A 24,672-nucleotide genomic window follows, 5' to 3' on the forward strand; every position below is an offset into this window, starting at 1 on the left:
TCACTCAGGCAGATTGTCTTTCATCTACCACTAACTAGTAGTGTACTGTCTAATAGAGTCTGTCATTGCTGAAGCATAGAGTTAGTATTTTATATGGTCATAATAAAAATTTTTAGAACAATATCCACATAGTATAAATAGAAAAAAAGTAAGTTGTATGGAGAGAGACATACAAAATTGTAGCAACTATGAGGTCAGAAGCCACTCTCCTCAAAAGGCTGCAGCATTCATTGGTTATAGAACACTGAGGGAACTGAGGCAACATTTACATGATGTCTCTGTATACTATATAGGATTGCATAACTGATTTTTATCAATAAACATGCTTCAAACATGTTTATATGTTATTTCTTCATTGGCTATGAAGAAACTAAGAGCCAGTTCTATGAAATGTCAAATGAAAGCATAACCAAAATGTAATAACTAACTTTCAACTGCAATCATAAACTCTGTACAATATGTTTGGAGAGGACCCTTGAAATTGAAACATATTGTCATGAAGGAAGCCTATGGTTCATATTTTTAAAATATACTCAAGGTCCAGTGACTCAGTATAGCCTCCAGTTCCCTTAAAGCCTTCCCCTCCATAGAATGAACCGAGACTATACCAATCTATACAGCTGTATTTGCTGTAATTATGATCCCAAAGCAAATAAAATAGTAATAAGAATAAACCAAAGTGAACACAGTGAACTACTGATACTGAGTACTAACTGGAAAAGGGAAATTGATTTCTGAAGGAATGTGCGCTCTTCTGTATGCAATCATACATACACATTATATCAATTGTCAGCAGGAAGAAATATGATAATGATAGAAATACAGCTGCCAAGAATCCTTTCCACAAAACAGATCTATGAACCTCAACAGGCAAAGGACTGGGAGAGAAGATGAAGATCCCCTGGCTTGTGAGAACAAATATTCTGCATGTGTGGATACATTGATTATCCAAGTGTATGATTTTCCTACCATACAACAGCAGGCTGATTTGCACCTCAATATATTCTCAAGGTCCGCAGATTGCTTATTGTGTGGTTTGTTTTAATTGTCCACTTGACACACTTAGACTTGGCTCTCAATGAGGATGTATCTAGATTAAGTTGTTCTGTAGTCATGCCTGTGAAAGGTTTTCATAATTGGGTTAGTTGAAGTGGGAAGACTCATCATTACATGAACAGCACTCTTTCATACGTTGGACTCAAGATTGGATGAAAATGAGACAGGTAGTGGAGCGCAAACATGCACACATGCATCAGTCTTGATTATAGAGGCCATTTGAAGCACATCCTCCAGCCTGTTTCTGTGACTTCCCTGATATGAGGAACTGCAATGCGGAACTGTAAGTTTAAATAAAACACTTTCCAAAAGTTTCCATTGTGAGGTAATTTACAATAGCAACAGAAAAAGACACAAGGTCAAGGGCTAAATATTTAAACTATTTTTCTAGCAAATAAATAAAGAAGACATGCTCTACAGAACTTAAATATACTTTCCAAAAATATTTATGATATCTTTCAAGAGTTTACCACTTTTAAAGTTTTTGTCTTTGTTATTTATTCTTTATCCCAGATCACTTAATTACCTTTCTAATTCAAGTGAAATGAAAAGTTAATAATAGAATTCAGGTACTGTACTTCTAATAAATAATATAATACAAATCAAAAGAAAATACCACCTTCATATTTTATTTTAACTTAAATGTATTTAAGTTAATAATATGATAAGGTGATCTATTCTCTATAATATCTCTGCCTGAATTTTACTTTTCAATCTAAGCTACATTAGCATCTCTTGCAATAATGTTTTTCTGCAGCTTTTAAGCCCATGACATTGATATGAATTTATTAATTCTGGGTTTTAGTCAAACACCCCATAAACTACTGTGTAGAAAGTGTGATGATGGCTATGTGGAGAGGATGTAGGATTTAAGTAGCCAGGGCTTACTTAGAGAAAATGTGTTACTGGGGTGCTTCTAAGACACCTTGCCTCATATGGCCCGAAAATGATGTAAGCAAGTACACAAGGACTGAAATTCTGGAAGCATGAGAGAGGCCAAATTCTCCTACGTTTAAATTGTTGGTTTCAGTTATTTGACACAGAAACAAAGCCAACATGCCTTTTAATACTCATTTGGTAATTAAACAACTGAAGCCACTAAACATGGTTAATTAGACCAGCATTATTTTAGCTTTCTGTTGGTGAACGTTCAGGAATATCCCTAACCACGTTCTGAGTGTTTTATGTGTGAAGTGGTCATTTATAACTCCCGGCTTGCTATGAACTGGATTAAGTATCTTAATAAATAACCAGCAAATCTTTGCTGATGATTGTGATTGACAACTCTGCCCCCTAGTCAGGAGTCATGAATGGTGATGACCTACAACCTCTGTATAATTTATTTACCCAACCCATAGACAATTTGCTAAATGTCCATTTGTGGTTTTATAGGTTTTTGAATTTATTTCTATTCCAAGCTTATCTTTCTGAATAAAATATCAAATATCTCAGATGTTAATAATAGAATTCAGGTACTGTACCTCTAATAAATAATATAATACAAATTAACAGAAAATACCACCTTCATATTTTATTTTAACTTACATGCATTTAAGGTATTTTTGTATTATTCATATGACTGCAAATAATTCTCAAGTATTATAATGCTACTTAGATTACTAGGAAAAAAGAGTTGAAATTTATTAAAATTATTTTAACAGATGCTAAAATCTTTACATGTGTTGGATACTGTCAATAATTTTAGTTTTCAAATGAAGACAATATGATTGAACAGATTGCCAAAGCCATCATAATTATACATACCATCATACATACAATCAGTAGTGGTAGAAAACATAGCACCCTCACCAGACAAGACCATTGAGCCATGTTTCATCATTTTGTACCAAAAAAAATCACTCACTAAATTCAAAGTTAAGTAATATAAAGGAATTCAGGATACACCTGAGGTTGAAGGAAAGGATAATTTAGGTCAGGGGATTACTCGATGGTTTGAGTCATTCCATCATCCATTTTATTGCTGTTGTTGTTTGTTTGTTTGTTTTTAAGACTCATTTCCTAACATTTAATTTCACAAGAAGCTGGTGTTACAATTAAAAAGAAAGTTACATCCCAAGGTTGTAAAATCAGATAGATTGTGAAGACCTCAGATATTTTTAAAGAAATTTTCTGGATTATCTTGCTGTTTAGGGTATAATTTTGATCACTATGGACAAATGTAACTTTTTTCACTTTCTGATTAAAACATTTTAATCCTCACTGTGTGCGCTGATTTCAAAAGCTTCAAAGTTGAGAAGCAGGTCTTGTGTCTGTCAGCTGGAGAGACTAATCTGACCCACAGAGCCTACAAATAAGATGAGAGGACAGATTTGCAGGCTCCTTTTCAGAACCATCTTCTGTGGCATACACCATACTACATGTATGACGCTGTGATGAACATCCTTATTGTGAAGAGCCACCTAACCCTTTTCTATAATTAAAAATGCTCAGAGTTAAAATATTTCAATCACAATTTAAAATTCTGTAAACCTCTGGCTCCATCCCTTCTCAGTTGTTACACTTTGCCAACATGGAGTGAGCAGTTTTACTATGTTCCAGTTTGGTGCCATCACAAAACATTTCTGAATTATAGCCACTTAGTTTATAACAGAAAATAAATCTTTCATAATTTGTTTTAATTGAAAGGTTTGCTTACACTATTATGCAGTAAACCAAGTATAAAATTGACTCATCAATGTTGAGTTTATCAAGAGCAATACTGCCATCAAGTGGGCTAGCCAGAGATGACCATCAGACAATGCTAAAGGCACATTCCTTTTATATAACTAACAGGGAAACTATATTCATATACACAAAAGAATTCAGAAAACAACTTGGTGATGATTAAAGACTGTTTCATATCTTGTTTCAATATAACTCTAAAATTCTGAAATCAAATATATTTTGGATGAAATGGCAAGAATATACAAATATCTCAAGTATTTACCCTTTGATTAAAAGTGTAGGCTTCCTAGTTTTAACTAAATATTTAAAATTTAATCTTATAATATAGTTGATTTTTCAGTATATATTTTGAAGAGAAGTTTTTCTTGATGTATTTCTGTATGATAGATTTGAACAAACACATCACTGTTTTGTTAAATTTCATAAAATTTTCAAAACATTAAAATGTGGAGATTCCTGATAAATGGCATTATAAAATCATTACTTTATCATTTATGGAAAATTAGAAACAACTTATATGCTCTAGTATTATCAGTATTTATTAAAAAGCTAATTTGGTTAAACGTTTTGTGGATTTCTACACAAGCTATATTGAAAAGATAAGTAATTTAATATTTAAGCAAACATAAACTGTAAGCAGAACTTAATTAGCTTCAGAATAATTTTATCATATAATTTAGAAGTTGATTGGTCTCAATATTACATTTATTGATTTCATAGCTAAAAAGTTTATATATAAGCAAAGTCATTTTCCTATGATAGTCCAAACTCATTTAACATGTTAAATATAGGTTGTCTGTGTCCCAGACAGCGACTACAAATCATTGTGCCATAAATTAGATTAATTTTATAAACAAAATAAACATATAAATGTATTTCAAATTGTTTAATGAAACTATAACATTTTATCAATTTAATTCCTTTATAATTTATCAAATTAAAATAATTAAATATTCTGATTACATTTGGATTAATAATTCCTAATATTAATCAGTGAATTATTTAATTTTTATCTTATAATTGTGTTGTTTTGATTTTTAATCATTTTTAAATTAAAATAAAACTCATTGACAAATAGCTCAAAAATTAAAATATACATATATTATTAAAATATTTAATTAAAATAGATGCATTAATTGTCCTATGTGCACTATAAACAAAGTGTTCATTTTACTAATGTAGGTAGGAATATTTTTCAGGATAACTACTCAAAGATTCTAAGCAATTATACATTTTTTTCAAACACATGATGTCAAATAATTCAATGATAAGTTGAAGGTTAAATATGATGACATGTAGATGGCCAATTAAGATAGTACACTATTTGTTGTGGCTTAATATGAGAGGAAGCACATACCTGACTAACATGGAAACAGTATGTATGTATTGCAAGGAATAATTTATATTTACGGAATCACAACAGCTCCTTGAAAGCCGTAAGGTTTGAGCAAACCGTATCTTTCCGATTAGTTGCACAAGAGTCATTATAGCAACATATAACCAAATGCCAACACCCAAGGTGATATTCCTTACAAAAATTTTGCAAACATGTAACTCTAAAGCACAAAGGACATTCAACCTGTGGAACAGCGATATTATTTGGCCATGGCTACTGCAAAGATGGCTTTGGATTATTAACACACTGGTTCTCCTCTCGACTTCAGCTTGACAGGGTGTGCACAAGCTTCATCAAGTTACTAACTCTTCAGTGAAAACAGGGACAGTAATTTGTATGTTATTATACGTCTTACATGTGGATTTAAAAAGGAGCCCTTTAAAAAGTACAGGATTAAAGATTAGTTATACATTGAAGGAAAATGAGGAGATACTTCCCAGGGTACATTGAACATCTATGGTAGCTCTATAGCTAAAAGGCTGCTTGTTAAATGATTCATATTGAACCTGCTACCTGGATTTTTTATTTCTTTCCTGTAATTCATTAGCCTCCACCTTCTACTTAATGCATCTACTTAATGAACGAAAAATGTGTGGTCCACTTTCCCAAAGCATCAATTATTAGTCTGTGAATTGCTTTTACACACCGTTCCATTCTTAGATAACTCTCTAGAGTAAATACAGAATTAAATCTCTTTTGAAAAACACAGACCATATAATAAGCTGTGTCTTGATAACTAAACTAAGGCTCTGTCTTCTGCCACCTTTAGTGGGATTCCTGAGATAGACCTTTAAGAACGCAGTGATGGAATCAAGGAGATTAGTGCTGGGTACTGTGGGGTTTAAAGCTTTTAAACACTGTTGGCAAACAGGAATCCCTTTAGAGATTTAAAAAAATCATTGCCAAGACTACAACGGTGAACTGGGAAGCAAAACAAAGAAACAGGAAGGCCAGAGTGTATGATTTGACAAGATGTGTGCCAGGCACAAAAGCTTCCCACCAATACAAAATCAGGAGGTATAGAAATTGCATTTACATTTTTATCAAAGTGTATCCTATTTTAACTTCATAGTATTAAAAACTACTGTCTGAAAAATACCACAAAGTGTGACTACAAGCAATGATAGTACTTCTCTCCTTCCTTCTCTTATTCCCTCCCTCCCTCTTCCCTTCCTTCCTTCCTTCCTTCCTTCCTTCCTTCCTTCCTTCCTTCCTTCCTTCCTTCTTCCCTCCCTCCATCCCTCCCTCCCTCTCTCCCTTCCTTCCTTCCTTCCTTCCTTCCTTCCTTCCTTCCTTCCTTCCTTCCTTCCTTCCTTCTTTCCTTCCTTCCATGTTTGCTCTTTCCTTCCTTCCTTCTTTTCTTTCTTCATTCTTCTCACTTTCTCTCCTTCCTCTGCTCTCTTTCTTTCAAGAAATTTTTCTTCAGGGCTATTTCTTATTTGTATTAATAGCCTTTTGTAGAAGTTTGATATTATTTGCCCTTTCTCAGACAATGCATGCATATGATACACTTTGGTCCTGGTTGGCTTCCACTACCCTCTCTTACCTTCCTCATAGACCCAGTCTTCTTCCCAGAAAATCTTTTTTTCTACTTCCATGTGTTTTGTTAAGTTTTGTTTGAGGCCCACTGAGATTTTAGGGTGGGCTTCACATGTATGGGCAGAGGCTTATTACCAGAGTATGGGCAACTTAGTAGTGGCTACACTAATAAAGAAGATGAGTCCTTTGCCAGAAATCAATAACTAATATTCCTCACAGAGAAGTTAGTCTCCACAAAATGGGTAGAGGGGAGAGAAATGTTACATTTAGAAAGTTTTGATGATTATTACAAGTGGAACTCTGCTATATTTCTTGTTTTGTCCAAGAATAAACGCCTTAGATCTTTACCTTCTTTTCTAGGTGATTCCAAATGAATACAACACAGTACTAATTTAGTGCCTTTGCCTACCAATCAATAATTCGACTTTGGCTTATGCTGAATTTCTCAAAATACTCGGATTTGGTGTCTTTTAATATCATGTTTTTTTATGTTACTGACTATATATGTGTACCTACTAAACTTCAAACTTTGGACCTTTGCATTTTAATCCCATTGAAACTGCATCCCTCTGCTAAGTATGTAACATCCAGCAGTGCTGGTTCAAATTGCTAGAATTCCCTTTGAAAAGGTAGGTGGCCATCTTTCCTGTCAATTTTCTCCTAAAGTGTTAAATCACCGGCTAGAATTTATTCTAAAATTTAATACTTTATTGCAGTGAAATAGATTTTAAACTCATCTTAACAAAACTGATTCTTTTTATCAATGTCTACTATCCATTGTAAGCTATTTTTGTTTAATTTCAAAGGTTTTATATTGTTCTTTTTAAATCATCTTCCACATTTTCTATAGAAATTTTTAAGAATCTTACTTTGGAGTGTTATTGTCAGTGAAGCTTTGTTTATAATAAATATTTTAAAATATTCAATTGAGCACAGGAATCAATTAATTTACTTCTGTATGCTAATATCGTATATTGCCATATTAATTAAATTCAGTTTCTTTTATTAATTTTTAAATGACCCTTTATTGTGTGTGTAAATGTTTATGCCATTAGCTAATAATGACATTTTTCTCCCTCCCTTGACAGTTTTTCTTTTTAGTAACAGAGTTTAGTTTTTTATTGTTGCTTAAACCATTTGACTACTTTCTATTAACCTCTTTCCCTCTCCCCTGTGTTGACCAGTACATTAATTTTCATTAGTTTGTGTGTATTTATTTCCATTTCCTTTGGTCATACTGGCACACACCTAAGGAACAGTATGAACGAACAGACAAAATCATGGTCCTAGTGGCCTCTCCTCACTGTATTGGGAAATTTTTCATATTTTTCACTAAGCAATACCAAGTTGCAATGATTTCCCATGATTCTCTTTTAGTATTCTCAAATGAAATGCTAGCATCATCTCCACTTCTATCCATACACAATTTCAAAGCTCCTGTCAGCCTTATCTCCTCTACAGGGTTTTCTTCAGATCCCTCCTTGCAGATGTCCCCTATTTTGACACCTCCGGCATAAATCCTCTGACTCACTAACCTCATTAGCAATTGTTCATGTATCAGGTCAGAAAGAAGGCTTTTTAACTTAGGAACTGAAATGGCATCATGCCTGTCTTTCAGGGACTAAGTGAACAATGAAAGCTGAAGACTGGAAGTGTGTGACTTGAAGACAACGTACAGGTGTTTGTGATTCTAGCCTCTGAACTGAGACGGTATGGGGTTTTAATTTGTGCTATCGACAGCACCTGGTAAAGTCACTTAACTTTAACACACTTCATTTACCTCCAGTGAATGAGAGATGTGTCTCATAGACGACTTTTATGTAGTACACAGTGGTGCTTAAACAGCCCTGAGCAGAAGACCAGAACACAATAGCACTCACTTAATATTACCTACTACTGTGATTGAAGTCACTGTTATACTTAATGCAGTTGCCTGATGAGTGCTTCACACAACATAGCAGAGGCAACCAGAAGTCCTTCAAGAAACAGATTAATGGTGTGAGAAGAAGAAAATGAAATTATCCAATAGTGTGAAAAATGTTAAAGGATGCAGAATAGAGATAGATATATGGTGAGAGTCATATGTAGTCATATATAAACCAGTACTCAGTAAACCACAAAATGGAAGTATTTAGCTGACTGAACTACAGGATATAAATTGAGTGTATGCAGACTCTAGAATAATGTGCTGCAGACAGTCAATTTTATATATTCTATATCTTATCAATCAATATATTTTTGAATAAGAATAGCTATGCTTATTAACTATTTGGTAAACTAATACTGGCACTACGGTTGTAAGGATAACAAGTGTTCTCTGATTAGATTAGAAGCCCATTCCATAAGAAAAAAGTTATATGTGTTACTTGAACCAAAGTAAAAATCTATAGCTGAGGAGGTCATAGGCTATGTAGGGGGTATGATTTACTGTCATTCTGCTAATCTAGACACCAGACTACATTGGAAGTAGCTATATGAATACAAATCCTCACATACAAATATTACTCCTAACATTAATCAAAGACACGTTCTTGCAATACACAATACATGGCAGTGAAGTCAGACATGGCTGCTCAAATTGCCGAGTGACATCACCAAGTAATTTAAAGATTTTCCAATATCTTGAAAAATAAAATTAATCTATAGTTGATAATGAAAACATCCAAATAATGCTATGTGCACATAACCCCAGAATTGTTGAACAATCATACAATAACAAATAGACTATTAAGTATTAAAATTCATAAAAAATTTTTCACAATTCATAATTTGTCAATGAAAATGGGAGACAACTACCTAGTAATGCTTTCAATATATAGCTTACTAAATTATATAAATTCTGAATTAAATTTTAGGTACACATACAGTTTATATATATCTTTTATTATACTCTTCCTGTTAATATGTATGCGATCCCACTGTACAAATTTTAGAGTGTTCTTTTCCTGCAGATATTGTAATTTTATTTTATTATTTATTTACTTAGTTATTTTTCACTCACATCCCTGCAGTTTTGCATCCTTTCACTCCTCCCAATGTCTCCACCTGACCTCCTGGATCCCTCAGATCCACAGCTCCTTCATTTCCCTTCAGAAACAACAGGTCTCCTTTAGATACCAACCAATGATTGGATAACAATTTACAATAAGATTAGGCACATACCCTCATATCAAGGCTGGATGAGAAAAACCAGTAGGAGAAAAAGGTCTCAAAAGCAAGCAAAAGAGTAAGAGACAGCCTGTGATCCCACTGCTAGGTAGGAGTCTCATAAGAACACCAAGCTACACTATCATAACATACATGCAGAAGACCTCGGTCATACCCTCACTGGATCCATGATTGCCACTGCAGTCTCTGTGAACCCCTATGAGTCTTTGTTAGTTAATTTTGTGGACTATGCTCTTGATGAGTTCTTGACTGCTCTGGCTCTTACAATCCTTCCTTCTGCCTCTTCCACTAGACTTCCAAGCTCCACCTAATGTGTTGTTGTGGCTCTCTGTATCTGCTCCTGTAAATTCCTGGATGCAGCTCTCTAATGACAATTATGCAAGGTCTTAGTCTATGAGTATAGCAGAATATCATCGGGAGTCATTTACCTATTATTTATTTATTTATTTATTTATTTATTATTTTCATTCATTCATTCATTCATTCAGCCAATCTATTTTGGTTCATTCTTAGGTCTCTGGGCTAGACAGCTTATGGTTCTTTTTGAAATATATATAGTTTTTAATTTTTATTAGCTTTTTGAGAATTTAATGCAACAAATTTTGATCATGCTCAGTCTACCCTAAGTCTTCATTCCCATTAATCTATTGCCTGCTTTTTTTCCCTCTTATTTCTGGATGTATGGCTTTCTACTGGAGAATGGTCAACTTACCAAGGGCTACATTTTTTAGAGAAAATTAACCCCTAATCTCCAAGAAACTAAAAATTGTTACTACCTCCTCAGCTATGGTGCAACTTTGTGACCAGTACTCCTCTCCATACAGAGATTTGGTCTGGCTTGGGTTTGCACAAGTCTTGTACACGATGTTACAAATACTGTGAGTTCATGTGTGCAGTTGCCTCTGCTGAGTTCAGGACACACTGTTACCTCATGTCCAGCACCACTGGTGCTTAGATTCTTTCCACTCCCTCATTTACAATGATTCCTGAGTTTTTGGAGGAGATGTTGTGTGTATATGTTCCACTTAGGTCTGGGAACTCTATAGTCTCTTATTTGTGGCATGGCCAGTTTCATGTTGTGGCATAAAAATAGAAACTTCTCTAATGACGACTGAGAGATTTCTTAATCTGTGAGTGTGTTGGTTACTTTACTATTGCTGTGAAAACACACCATGGCCATGGCAGCTAATAAACAAAAGAATTTAGCTGGCAGCTTAGTTACAATTTCAGAGGGTGAGTTCATGATCATCTGGATGGGAAATGTGGTAGAATTAAGGCAGGTATGGCACTAGGTCAATGACTAAGAACTTATATCCTGATCTACCAGCAGTGGTCTGGGAAAGACTAGGCTTGGAATGGGCTTGGAATGCCCACCCATGTGACAACCTTATTCAATAAGGCCACACTCCCTAATCCTTTCCTAAACAGTCCACCAACTGGAAACCAAATGTTCAAATATATGAGTCTCTACGGGGTCATTCTCATTCAAACCAACATAATTGTCATATTTGAATTATTCATTTAGTACATACCTAGAAGTCAGTAGACAACTCAAATGGAATCCTCTCCTTCCATCACATGGGGCCATAGAACAAACCCAGTCAGTTGGTCTTGGCACTCACGGAGCCATCTCACTGCCCCAAAAGAGTCTTACAATAGCAGATTCTGTCACAATTGGTGATACAGCACCAATTATTTGGATTGTACTTTTACCTCATTTAAATATGTAAAATGTATTTCATCCACGGAAAGCATAATGATGACAGAAGCAGTGGTTAAAAAATCAAAATACCCCAGTGAACTAAGGAAGGGAATGTATTAGACAGCAGGAAGAAGGGGCAGAATAATATGGAGTGAGCCTTCAAAGACAATATCACTTCCTAGAATGAAAAACAAACAAACAAAAAACACCCACTTGCAACTTTCATGCTAAGTGTCATGATTATCTACAAAGAGTTTGCTTAAGAAGATATTACTGTTTCTTAAAGGATCACCATCTCTGATGCAGGATTTGAATGATGGCCACAACGATGTGGGCAGATTTTACAGAAGGCTATTGTAAATTGGTCCAAGCTATAATGTTGTTGTTCAAGGTTTTATTCGTTGTGCCACTACATAAATGACCAAGATAATTAATTATACCTCTATTAAAACCCCCAATTACTTCACTTATATTTGTATTAAGAATATTTTCCAACATAAGAAAATTCTCATATTCTTATTGCCATGGTAGCTAAGAATCTAAAATCTTTACTACAAAGAACCACACAGAGAAGGATTAGCTTCAGGATCTATAAAGTAGCATTGCTTAAAGTCTGAGCTTAGCATTCACCACAGGAAAAGGATGAACTTTTATCAAAAAATTCAATCTAAATATTATAACTTCAAGTTTTACACAGCATCTTCACTTTGGGGGACAATAATTCAATCTCTTCTTACTAATACCTTAGGTTCTTTTTCCTGTTTCTGTGACAGATTTTGCAACACCTTAACTGAAGAAGCCTGATAAAGTGATCCACATAAGGCATGGCGAAGAACCACCTCCTGTTATATCTCTTATTTAGGTACCAAGGTATAGGCCACTGCTTGAATTTGTGCCAGACGATTTGTCCAAAAATGTCCCTTCTCCAAGCACCAGGTCTGGGTTTTTCTTAACCGGTCTGAAGAAGCCTTAAAGCATCTTCTTTCTCCTGGACAACTTTATCTAAAGCATCCATGGAATCAACAACCTTTTCTAACTGCTCTGGATTTGGCATTGGCAATCTCTGTCGCTTGGCCTCCTGCTCTAGAGTTAGAAGCATGTTTCTTTCCTTCAGAAGGACATACCAAAGCTTATGTAATTCTTCGTTACTTTTGTTCCTCAGCTGCTGGCAGGTTGAGCAGTTTATAAAGAAATGTTCTTGTCAAAAAAAAAGAAAGAAAGAAACTGAAGGAGCTAGTATCCTTGGCATCGACAATTGGGAGGCAGAGCGTAGGGAATGCCTGCTGCTCAGCTTCCTTGCTTCATTTACACAGTCTGAGATCCCAGCCAGGGAATGGAGAAGCCAACACTGGACAGTTCTTGCCACACCAGCTGACATAATCAGGATTATCTCTCTCAGACATGCTCAAAGGCTACAAGGTTATTACAGATGTTTTCAACCTTAAAATTAACACTATCACCCTATCTTTGTTGAACTATGTAGTCAGACAAGAAAACATTGTATCATGCCAAAGGCTTCTAATGAGTCATGTAACTTTTCCTCTCTTATATTTCACAAAGCAGCCAACTGTCAGGTAATGGAAGCATAGGCTAAGTTGTTGGAATGAATGTTGTAAGAAAATTAAAGTTGTACAACTTCATGCAAACTGAAAAGGCAACATCAATGACATAAATTCTCAAAAGTAACCAACATGCTTAACTTACACATTCTCTTTTGAAGTTGTTCCTTTATTCTTATTTGGTTATGCTAGTACACATTTATTCAAATGTTTATTGCATCTTAAGGTCAATTAATGGTACATGACTGAAGGCTAAAGGAAAATTTGATAGATATAACCAAGAGGCTATGTTAATAGGACTCATGATAATTAAGTGGATAGAGATGATGATAAAGACTCAATACAGAAAGCAGAGAGAGTTCGCAACACAAAGCACATGGTTCATTTCAACATCTTCAATGAAACGTCCTTGCACATCACATGACAAAGTTGAACTGAAGATAAAAACATTCTCATCCATGAATAGCCTCACTGGATAGAATCATCCAGGGGAAAATGTGTTGACAATGAAGGGGATTGCACTGTATAAAGATTTGAGGACCATCGCTACTTAAGGAAAAGTCATCAGTTACAGAAAACTGAAAAGAAATGAGCAAGAGGGTAAGAAAAGAAAGAATGTAATGGTTGAAAAGCTCAAAATTATGTATTCAGAAGAATAACATGATGTATTACATCGGGGAAATCACACTCTCCTCCATAACAGTTTCCAGGAGGTGCCAGAAAATGAAAACTTAAAGGATGGTGAAAGAAATGAATACCTTTCTCTCAGGAAAACTCTGTGCAGAGCAAGCCAGACACAGGATTCTTTAGAAGAGCTCTTGGGCTGTGCTTAGCGTGAGCCAGGAGATGATAGGAATGAAGGAGATAAAGCCACATCCTAGTGAACAGGTCAGCATGGGGGATGCTGTGGGGAGCTTGAATGAGTTCGACTTCTTCCCTTTAGACAAAGGGGATGAGGTGACCTCCTGAGATCAAGGGTAGAGCAGAATGGAGATACTCAAAGTTTGAAAGGATTCCATGTGGTACAGAGGCTAGTCTGACCACAGGTGGAAAATTACTGACAGGCTGTCTGTAAACAGAAAGAGTGTTGCATCTCATAAACATCATACAGAGGGAAATCTGAGTGAAATCAGAGCCATGCCTTCACTCTCTCTTGTTCTGGGTTCAACATTCTATTCCCAGAGACTAGAAAATAGAAGCACCTTCCTGTTATATGTGCTCCTTTCAAGTCTTTGATCTCAAAGTAAAATGTTTCTAACTGTCTGCACTGAAAAACAACAAGGTGTGCTGCTTTCTTAGTGGTTCTCTGATAAACCTTTATGGGGTGGAGCTGACTTAGATGTTTGATACTTTCATAGGCACTTCATAAGGTCAGTACTGCCAAGTCACTGAATCCATGGCTGGCCACTCACCAAATCCATGGCCACTTAATCACAGAAACTGTGGCCACCTAATTACTGAATCTGTGGCTGTGAACCGTCATTGCTGTTTTTCAGAAGGTGTGACAAGACACATGCCAACTATTACTTCTCGGTCTTAGATACCATTCCCAAATTAACACATACTTTCATTGGAATAGATGATTTCCTAGAAAAACAATATTTATTGTTTGAGTCTAATAATAAATCAGACTCAGCTGAGTGAAGAAAGTGTGCATTTAATATATAACCAGACTAATGACAAAGGGAACAAGTCAAAGCTTTTATCCATTGACCCTAAAGTACAATGAAGTTTGAATGTAAATGAATGTGGCAGATAAGTATCATAAAAGGTGAGTTATTTTTTACTCATCTGGGCTATTAGAGACCAATATAATGAACGGCACAACACTTGGATTCCTTGGAGACAATGAATAAGTTTTTGGTTCCTTAATAATTTGAGCAATATTACCTGAGAAATCGTTGCCTGCTGATGTATACACTCCATGGTCCTCAAGATGTACTGCACTGACACTAAGCATCATAATCTGATTTATATATTTCTAAGCCTTGTCAGGCTAATGTTAAAGATAATTACAACCAAGACATATTTTTCATGTAAGAAGAAGATAATGAACTCTCATACACTCAGAGAGATAAGTACTTTATCAAATATCACGTCTCTAGTTTCACTTCAAGATCCACCAGGATAAAATGCTGTTTACTAAAAATTTTCATATGAAGGCATAGATATTTCGGCTGATATTTTAAATAGTGACTTTCCAACGATTATGCTATTATTAATCTTACAAAAATGACAAGAATTCTTAAAATCATATTCTATTTGGAACCACTCCATTCCTCACTCACTGTAGAGGAGCTGCCTTTATAACAAACATCACTCCCAATTCTCATCTTGAAAGTCCTCTAAAAAGTCTTACGTTAAAGTACATTTTATGTTAAATCTGCTTAGAGTTTTGTTGTTATAAAACACATGTAGTCATTAGGGCTGATGTTTAACCTTTCAGGATAATACCTAAATCCAACATGAACTGAACACTTATTTTAACCAAAGCCATTCGGCTAAACTGTCTGTAACAGTTTGAGTAGGATAGATACCCAGAATTCATAACAAAATGCAAAATTAACGGGAGCCGAACTCTGAATAATATTAGTATTTGTGAGAGTCCTGAGAATCATATGGGAATGGTTAGAAATGAAAAAGAGAAGCCTATTAAATGGCTTGACATTGTGGAGTTGTGAAGCATGAAGTTGTCATGTTAAATTAACTGAATTGCTGAGAGGCCAAAGTTACAAATTATGCAATTGGCACTGCAGCTGATTAACCGCTTCTAATCTCTCAGCTGCCTTACAACTGCTGGAATTATAATTTTCTTTGAATCCATAAACTATGTCCCATTTCTAAATGTTTTAAATGAGCACAAATTCAGGAATGAAATTCAACTTGACAGGAACAATTTGAGTAATAGTGTACCTTTCTCTGAGGACTTTTTAAAACAGAAGCCTCATTGCACAGGCAATCTGCCATGAAAGAACAAAGGAGTTGCACTCTCCTTGCTATATTGTTTGTGAATAAACGTAAGTCAGCATTTTACAGTAAATAAATACTGCCACAGCCTCCCAATGGACATCAGGACACACAATTTAAGGAGCAAAAATGTTTTTTGTTTTCCCCTCAGTTTCGCTTAGTGAGGTCAAAAATAAGTGAATCTATGACTTAGAGAGATGTACACCACCTGTTTGGATCAGGTTCTGTTACGGTTGGAATTAATCCACTCAAAGTATTAAAGGAACAACCTAGTAGGACATTTTACTTATCATTGAAAAGGAATTATTTAAAAGCTACTACAAGCTGCCAAGGGTTCATTTCAATTTCAGTGTTTTATATGCTTCACTCTTCCTTGCACAGGGCTCTATTTTAGGCATTGATGGTTATTATCATTTAAACAACAATAACAACAACAACAAAAGCTCACACTCTAGGGGCTCTTTTATTTCAATACTGAGTCACACATAAACAAACAAATATCTGAAACGGTGAGAGGTATTATCGAGAAATAAATGGAAAACAGTAAGGACACAAGGAGGATAAAAAGTAGAAATGCTAAGGTTAGTCAGACTGGCAGAAACCTGGAAGAGAGTAGCTCATGGCAACAGGAGAGATTCCTACAAAGACATTTAGTGTGAAATCATTACAGAAGACGGGAAGAAGTCTAGAAGGCTAGCATGCTGGAAACAGTGAGCAAGGGCCAAACTGTATAAGACAAGAGGGAGTGAAGACACAGGCCAAAACCCTGAGAAGTATCCACAGCTGGAGGCCTCTGTTTCTGTGTGTGAGTGGGAAGAGCCTCAGACTCGTGGTTTGAGTGTACATAATCACTTTGGATGCTGAAAGGACCATACCAGTGTCATTCAAAAGAAGAAGCTGATAGCAAAGGCAGAGAAGCAGTCAGGAGGCTGCAGAAGAATTCAGAAGGGGCCAGAGACAGATGTGGAGAGACAGGGGAGGGAAGAGCTGATCTTCCTGCATATATCTTAGGAGTAATGAATGAAGAAAGAAGTGAGGTAGAGGAGCAGGAAAGAGGAAAACTTGAAAATAGTAGAACAAGCATTTCCAGAAGGAGCTCCTGCAAGCTTTTCGTCTGAGAATCAGGATCAAAGACAGTAATTGGATTTTCTGCTCCGTCGCTGCACGGAGAAAGGGGCTCATTTTCCTACAAAAGGATCATATTATGAACTATGTAAAAGCATGAATAATTCATTAGGAAAATTATGAAATGTGTTTAAAGCTGCAGGAGGAGCTGGTGAAGGGGCCAGAGCCGCCTCTCCTGCACACACTTCTCCTCTTAGCATCCCTCAGAACAGTCTTCACACAGAAGTCAACACGTCTATATACTTCAAGTGCTTAAAATCTTGGCTCAGAGTGATGCATGTGACACAGTGTGACACCGATTGGCTCACCTGGTACCACTGGAAAGCAAAGATCAGAAGTGAAAAGAGCTGGAGATCTGTCGTCTCTCAGAATGTCCAGTCATTTCCCTGAAGTAGCTTTAAATACCATTCTCAGGGACAAGGTGCAGCTCAGTGGTGGAGAATGTGCTTTACACAGGCAGAGCACTGGCTTTAACCCCAGAACCCCAAAGATGGGATCAAAGTTTAAATAATTAAGCAATCAAATAGAATTCTCCTAGTGTTTTTGAATAAATTAGGTATTGCAAACGCAGTCAATTCATCTCAGCAATAACTGGATCCCGTGACTGAGCACTATGCTGGGGTGAGAACTAAGTTCTCCGTTAGTGCCATTTGGATGAGGCATTGTTTCACAGCAGAAATTAGCGCTGATTGGGGATTTTCTTCTAAGGTTTAGGAAAATAAATGTTGGTTTGCTTTTAAACAAGTTACTCATGTAAAAGCAAATTTTTAAAAGCAAACAGAAAAAATGTAAAAAGAAACAGCAATAACATTATTTCTGGTTAGAAATTGTCCTGGTTGGTTTTTTTGGGGGGGTTCCTTTGTTTTGTTTTTAGTCAACTTAACACAAGCTAGAGTCATCTGAGAGAAAGGAAACTAATTTAGAAAATGGCCCTATCAGACTAGCCTACAAGCAAGCCTGTAAGGAATTTCTTTTTTTTAATTAATCATTTTATTTGTATACATTTCAAGTGACATCCCACTTCCCAGTTTCCCCTCCACAAACCCTTTATTCCATCCCTCCTCCCCTCCCCTTTGCCTCTATGAGGGTGCTTCTTGGGAGAAAGCCAGTAAGCAGTGACCCATCACAGCCTCTGCTTTAGTTCCTGTCTCCAGGTTCCTGCCTTCAGCTCCTGTCTTAGCTTCCCTCTGATGCACTGTGATGTAAGTGAATCAAATCCTGGCCTCCCCAAGGCTCTTTTGGCCATGGTCATTCTCACAGCAGTAGAACTAATACAACATCCATCTTTCATAAGACAAACAATGAAGTATTGAGTAAAATGTAATTTAAATATAAATAAATATGTAATATGCTAAATTACATGAGAAGTGAATTTAACCTATGGGCTATAAGTATTAAAAATATTTTCAGAATGCTTTTACTTTTGTTACTTAATTCTCTACATTTTATATGACTAGACTTCTTATAAAGCATGGAAGAATACCATGCACCTGAAATTTTGATATTTAACTTTTGTTCCATTATCATATGCTGTTCTTATCAGATCCTTGATGGAGATGAATAAAATATCAATTTAACAGCAATACTGAGAAATGTAGTCATAAGCTAGGAAGAATATACTGAAGAAAAAGAATAAAGTTTTATAAAAATCAGTAAGAGATCATATAAGATGGCAGTCAAGCCGCCAAACCTACAGATAATTTACTTCTAATAGTAACCAAAAGAAAGATGTCCTAACAATATAAAGGATCGTAATACTGGAAACAGATGAACTAAATAATAGTTTATCAGCTAATGTAGATACACAAAAATAAATAATTGCTGCCATTTAAACTTCATGTTGTCACTGATAAAAGTAAATGTTAAAACACCTCAAAGGCAGAGTTGTGGTGATTTGAATGAAAATGGCCCCTTAGGACCACGAGGATTAGCACTATTAGGAGGTGTGACTTCGTTGGAGGAAGTGTGTCACTTGGGAAAAGGGTAGGCTTTGAGGTCTCAGATGTTCAAGACAAGCCCAGTGTCTAGCTCTTTTCCAGTTGCCTTGAGCCACGTGTAGAACTCTCCAGCACCATGTCTGCTTATGTGTTGCCATGTTTCCCACCATGACAATGACAGACTACACCTCTGAACTGTAAGCCAACCACAATGAAATGGTTTCCTCTATAAGACCTGCTGTGGTCATGGTGTCCCTTCACAGCAATAGAAGCCCTAAGTTGAAATGACTCAGGCAGTAACGTGTTCATCACAAAGGCATGAGGACCTAAGTACAGAACCTGTGCATCCACACAAGAGACGCCAAATGCAGCAGCAGGCTCCTGTTATCTCAGGATTGTAGGAGTAGAGACAGAAAGAGCCTAGGAGTTTGCTCATCAACAAGTCTAATCTAATTGCCAAGCTTCAAGTACAGAGATCTTTTCTCAAAAAACAGAAGTAGAAAATAACTGAGACAGATACATGACACTGACCTCAGACATTCACCTTCATGGTTCATAAAGTATACATACACCCATGCACACAAAGGAAAATACACACACACACACACACAGGAAGACACACAAAGGCACACAGCACAAATCAAAAGCATTCTGTGTTTCTTCCTTTAATTTCTTGCTACCAAGACAAAATTTAAAATCCTGTTTTCTGAATTTCAAACCATATCTCAACAAGTACCATCTTTATGTCTTGGGTGCAAATTACTTAATATTTTGTAACTTTACCCTATACCTCTGAAAGTGTGAGCAATGACACAAACTCTCATCAGCAACAAATGCTTAGCTATGACAGCTTAAACACTTAGTGCTCTGGAAGAAATTCTGAGGTTAATCTAGCAAAGGTCAATGCTAAAGGCAGAGGTCTCAAGGGAGAAGGATCAGGAACAACATCCCTGAGAATGAACAGGAAGGGGCAAGAGAAGATTAGAGGTGAGTGCCTGCTAGGGAAGAAGAGGATGGGCCAGGACCCAGCGTGGAAGTGAATATGATATACTTTTAAAATAATGGGGGGGGGGCTTCCAAGAGCATAACACTAATGTAAGCATCACCCTTCATTTCAGAATACAGATTCATCAATACAGTTTCAGATCCCACCATTAACTAAATACTAGAGACCTCCACACACCAGCTCCTTGTCACTATGAGTTGCACTGCTTTTCACGAAGCAATATATTTCAGCAGACAGAATGGCAAGACAGATGAGTTCCCAGCCACCTTATATGAAACCAGAGGAAAAAGAGATTTACAAAACTGTGGCATGATCCTCTGGCTCAACCATTTTTAGCCGGGAAGTAAATAACATTTATTTTATTTCACATTTAAATGGATTCATCAATGCCACTTAAAGACATTATTTTGCTTCCATTACTAATATGGTAAAAGTTACTGATCTAGCCTCATAAAAATGCTATTTTTTAAATTTCAATAGTTTTGAAATGTCAAGAGTCTTCAACAAATGGATAAAAACCGCTATATTAGCATATCTGTAATGATTAATTAATATCCATGCCCTTTAATTTCTGCATTTAGAAACCGTGAAGGCAAGTGTGTAATTTGCGGACTTTTTGAGAGGAAATCTTGAGAGCTGCAGCTGTATGCCTGTCAGATCGCCACATCGAACAATGAAAAGCATTGCTCGGCTGCTGTGTGGTCAGATCACCAGTGAATTCCTGCTACTCACTTCTGTGCTCAGCCTTTGATGCCTGGTGTGGGTGGTCTCAATCCCTTCCCAAATCCCTTCCCAGCGCAGTCTATATATATGCCTGTCAATGTGGAAGCAGGCAGAACTCTCAGTGAGAACAATTATGAATTCCATGCTGAGAGACAATTGTAAGCTCAGTGGAAGCCTCCTTCTCTCAGCATCAAAAATCTAGTTTGTGGTTCCACACAGTTCTGCTCCCTGTCCCTCCAAACTGACAGAATATGATCCACGAGAAGTTGCAGATGCTGACATATCTGAAGAGACCAGGATGGACATTACACCTTGCTCCTTCTGGCCCAAGCAGCAGTACTTGCAGAGATGTTTTATTGTAATGTTCACACGTGATATCTTAATGTCAGATGAGGGAGCAGGGCTACCTCTTTTCCAGATAGATGAGCTTCTGGTAAGACAAGGCTTAAGGTTACAGGGCTCACTGTTTGGAATCAATGATGTTCAGCATAAAACTTGGAACAACCAATAGAGTGAGTGACTTTGCTAGTGACATGGAAAAGAATCATGGCAAAAGTTACTAGGAACACATGAAAGACATTTCTAGAAAAGGTATTCACAATAAAGTGACGAACATATAGGCAGGAACCATAGGAACCAATCTAAGATAGGAAACAAACAAGCTGCTTTGCCTAGGGCATGGTAGTTCTCCATTTATAAGATCTGAATGGTAAGCCCACTGTCTCCTTGCAAATGAACAGTGGAATATTGAAACACATGAAACTACAACCCTAAAATATGCATGTCCCTAGGGCATCAAACAGAAAAATTTTCTTTCAAAAAAAAAAAAAAAACAATAAAACAGACTTCAGTTCAAGAACCTGGAAATTGAAGACAATACTCATTCTGTTAAATCCAGTTTTTATGACTCGATGTTCAACTTTTACCCTGCCTCATTTTTTGGTTCAAGAGTTGTCTTGTTCCATGCAATGTGCATACCATGCCATGCATGGTGTGTCTACCTTTGATTCTAGATAAGATCATCCTAAAAATCCATTATTGCTGCTGCTGAATGCAAATGGGACTCACCACTAAGAACATTTACAGTAAATATACAGTAACTATACAAAGACTGTGTTTCCACGATCTGTTTCTTGATGGTTTTGTTACTAGCATAGAGAAAGGTTACTGTGTGTGTGATTTTTTTAAGCTGATTCTGTACTCTGCCATTTTGCTGAAAGACAGTAAGTGGGCTTCAGGCTTAGAAGAGGAAGAGGAGAAGCAGGAGGAGGAAGAAGAAGAAGAGGAGGAGGAGAATGTGGCAAACAATTGAAAAAGACACCTGACATCAACCTCTGACCTCCTTATGTGCTCATACACATCTACATAGTTGCATACATGAAAAATTCAGGAGAGAAATTTTATAAATGTAAAAATTGAAAATTACTAATGAAGTAATCAAAAATATATGGTCTTAGATATCACTGGAAAGACTGTATCATGATCTCTGAAAATCAAAGGGTCCTGCAAGCTTACATATAATTGCTACCTCTTTTCAGAATTGCTTGTATTTCTGATCTATCTATTATTAATAATCTTCATCTTCAACATCACAGGCAGAAAGGACCTTTTTAAAAGATATAGAAAGTAGAGCGGTTTCTATTAAAGAAGATGGAGATGTGAGCCATTTTCTATAAATAAATATAAAGCTTGGCCTGTTTTGATTAGAAGGGAATCACACAATCAACTCATGCAGATTACTTTGCTGGCCCCTTATTATTTTATGTCTGTCAGCTTTAATAAGGGAAATTCAGTTTGAAGAAGGTGGCTGATTGCAAAATTAACACGTAGAAAAAAAGGTAACAAAACTAAGCCCACTGAAACGTACAGTGGCACCCATCCTCAGAGCCACCAGATTCTTAGAGCCACTCCATCCCTGGAGCCATCACTTCTGTGAAGGCAGCGGAGATTCTCAGTGCTATGAGCTTCCCGCATCAGGCTGAATACTCTCCATACTAACTCGTATGGGAGTTGTATGGTATTTTACAGATTAAACTTTGGTTAGGCTAGAAAATTGATTGCTTATAATTTACTTTGTGTGACTTCATCATTAACCAACTAAACTCACCACCTAGCTTAAAACAGATATAACAATTGCTGAAGCTAGCAAAAGTAGACAGACACAATGTAACATCCATGTAATATTTTCTACTTCATATTCCTCCACCAATATCTTTCCTCTTACAAACTTGTTCACTCCTAAGTTGCCATAACTTAGTTAAGTATTCACTGATTAGAAATCATTTATATGCACCATTTCATAATTTTTAGAAACAATCAAAGAGAAATAAACACAATTGAATAAATGCAATGAACTTTTAGCTAAATACAAAAAAATCTAGGATAAATTTAAAGTATTTCAATCAAATTGAAAAATAAAAATTTCCTTCTCTGTAATGTTCACAAAAGGAAATATGCCATATATTACAGGATAATAAAAAATATGAAATTCCCTTTATAAAGTATTTAGGAAATTCATTTAATCAATTTAAATCTGTGGGCCAGGGTGATGGATCATTGTGAAAAGATGTTTGCCCCAAGTTTGAAGACCTGAGCTTGCTCTCTGACACCAAAATAATCAAAGGACAGAACTTAATCATGCACATCTATGTATATGCACACACAAATACATTCTTATTAAAATTAATAATAAAATAAAACTAAAAAAATATTCATTACAAATTCCAAATCTTTTTATGCCACTGACTGCCTAAAAACATCAATGGCTCTTGACTTCCCACCAAAATTCTTACGACATATGACTCTCTCTTCCCAACTCTCCCTACCTCTTGGCTCTATTATGATAGTTTACTCTCTTTCAACACTCCTGCCTTACATAACTCTCTGTGCATTTTTGGAATGACTTGTAGATTCTTCAAAAGCAAGACTGGTTATATTGAGGTGACCATGGAGTTATATTTGAGTTAGAACATAGAACCTAGAGACTCTTCCACAAAGACAATTTCATACTAAGTTTCTGTTTGAAAGGCTCCCAAATATTGTTAGAACATTCTTTGGTTTTGCAATTTTCTATAAGGTCTCAGGTTATGAAATTTCATGATAACATGTAGATTGTTTCACTGAAGTGCATTGTCTGTAATAGACTGTTGACCTTTAGAACATTGATTAGCTTTGCGTCCAACATTGCAATATTATTCTAATATCCTTCTGTTAAGCTGACATAAATATACATTTTATTGAATGGTCATTAAGCCGGCTTACCACTGTATAGATTTTTTTAATGAGTTGGGTAAATAAAAATAAAAACACAAAGCAAAACTATATACTGAAAACAAGAGCTTAAGTTAACAGACTTGGCAGGCTTCCAGCAAGTTCTCTTCAATAAACTATAGTCTATCCCTCATGAAATTCCCAGGTACTCCCATGCCCTTTTGTTGAGCAGGACTTCCAAGAGAGACAGGTGCTTTGGGGATGAGTGTTCATGGAGGACACCTTTCTCTTTTCTAAATTGAAGCTTAATATTACACTTCAGTCCTTTTCCATCTGGCACAGCAGCATCCCATGGGCTGCTGGGTCAACTGCACACTTTAGTATCTGTGTACTCTGGCTGCCACTTGACGCTAAGATACTTTCTATATAGTTTTAGTATTATTATTAAAAAAATAATAGACTGCAAAAGAGAAACTCACTGTGATTCATGAACCATAGCCAGATGGCTGATTGCCCTTTCATTTAAATCTGTGTTCGTGTGGCCACACTTCTTTGGAACATAAATCTACTGAGGGCAACAGCATGCTGAGCCAGACTGC

At 36.2% G+C, this 24,672-nt stretch overlaps 1 protein-coding gene and 1 pseudogene across 2 annotated transcripts in view; both read right to left on the minus strand.

The window, feature by feature from the left end:
- Ccser1 (coiled-coil serine rich protein 1) overlaps positions 1-24,672 on the minus strand; it is a 457,615-nt gene that overhangs the window by 422,991 nt on the left and 9,952 nt on the right. The gene's annotated exons all lie outside the window — the stretch shown is intronic.
- LOC114633850 lies at positions 12,283-15,602 on the minus strand (annotated as a pseudogene).

Source organism: Grammomys surdaster, unplaced genomic scaffold (assembly GCF_004785775.1).
Source record: "Grammomys surdaster isolate TR1022 unplaced genomic scaffold, NIH_TR_1.0 752, whole genome shotgun sequence".
Lineage (NCBI taxonomy): Eukaryota > Metazoa > Chordata > Mammalia > Rodentia > Muridae > Grammomys > Grammomys surdaster.